The sequence below is a fragment of the Calidris pugnax genome, unplaced genomic scaffold (assembly GCF_001431845.1).
Source record: "Calidris pugnax isolate Ruff unplaced genomic scaffold, ASM143184v1 scaffold89, whole genome shotgun sequence".
Lineage (NCBI taxonomy): Eukaryota > Metazoa > Chordata > Aves > Charadriiformes > Scolopacidae > Calidris > Calidris pugnax.
In genome coordinates this window covers 3,374,091-3,375,346 of record NW_015090865.1, presented here as the reverse complement: position 1 = coordinate 3,375,346, position 1,256 = coordinate 3,374,091, and positions in this window count along the sequence as shown.

Sequence of the window (1,256 nt, the reverse complement as noted above, 5' to 3'; positions counted from 1 at the left end):
AGGGGGGGAGGGGGTTTCCTTGGCAGTTTGTCCCGCTCCTGGCCGGGGGAGAGCGGCTCAACGCGGCCGGAGAAAGCGGGTCTTGCTGCAGAGCCCCCCCCCGCATCCACCGCCAAATCTCGGCTCATCACTGGGAGGGAGCGATTAAGAAGGAAGCGATTAAACCGCTCCCTTCTCATTTTCCCGGAGAATTTGGGGACGGGACGGAGTTTGGGGAGACTTTTCCAAGGCATCCCGCTCCCAGGGGCTCCCTCCCGGCCCGGGGAAGGAGGAAAAGCCCGGGCCGTCCCGCTGCGGGAGGGGAGCGGGAAGGGGCGGGGGGGGGACACACGCAACGAATCGGGGTCACTCGCCCTCAACCCACAGCCTGTGGGTTGCCCAAATGTATGTCACACCTTGCTGCCCGCTGTGGATTCCGCGGAGTGCGAGGGAGGGCAGCAAGAAGCGGAAAAACCGCGCTCGGGTTTGCCTTTGCTTTTTTTTTTATTCTTTCCTTTCTTTTTTTTTTTCTTAATTAAAAAAAAAAAAAAGGAAAAAAAAAAGAGCCTTCCCCAGCCCCCATCACACCCCACCAAGATCAAACCTTTCCTGGGAAATGCCCCTGCGGAGCCCGGGAGGTGCGGGAAGGACCGCTGCCCGCTCTCCGCACCCGCGTAAGGGCCGCGTTGCGGGGCCGCAGCCGCATAGGGTCGGGGGTTGGGGAGGGGGGTGGAAGAATTGGGGAAGGGCCGGACCGGGGCGGAATGGTTTTCTGGACTCCGACCACAAATAAATGTTGGGTTGGTTTTTGGTTTTATTTTTTTTTCCTTGCCTTTCGATAACATCGCGCTCCGGCCGCGCTGTAAAAATGGAAAGAATATTTGCTGTTCCAACAATATTTTTAATGAGCTGCGAGCGACTTGTCCCCAAGTTAGCACTGCAAACAGCAAAGGCATCCCTCTGTTTGTAGGCGACACAGCGAGCGGCGTATTTTGACTCCGAAACTCTGTTTATTTTTCATTTACGACCCATTGCCGGGTTTTTTTTTCTCCCAAACGAAAAGAAAACGCGGGATTATCTTCTCGCAAGGCTGAGTTTTATTTGGATTTCTTTAGCCCCAAATCCTGCCCTGGGCGCTATAAACACGTCGATTCGGGCGCCAATTTTCGGGAAGCGGAGAACGATCCTATCTCCAAATAACCGCGCCGGGCGGATTTAACGCGGGGGGCGGTGGGTAGAGGGCGCTGGGGGGGGGGGACACACGCACAAACACGACA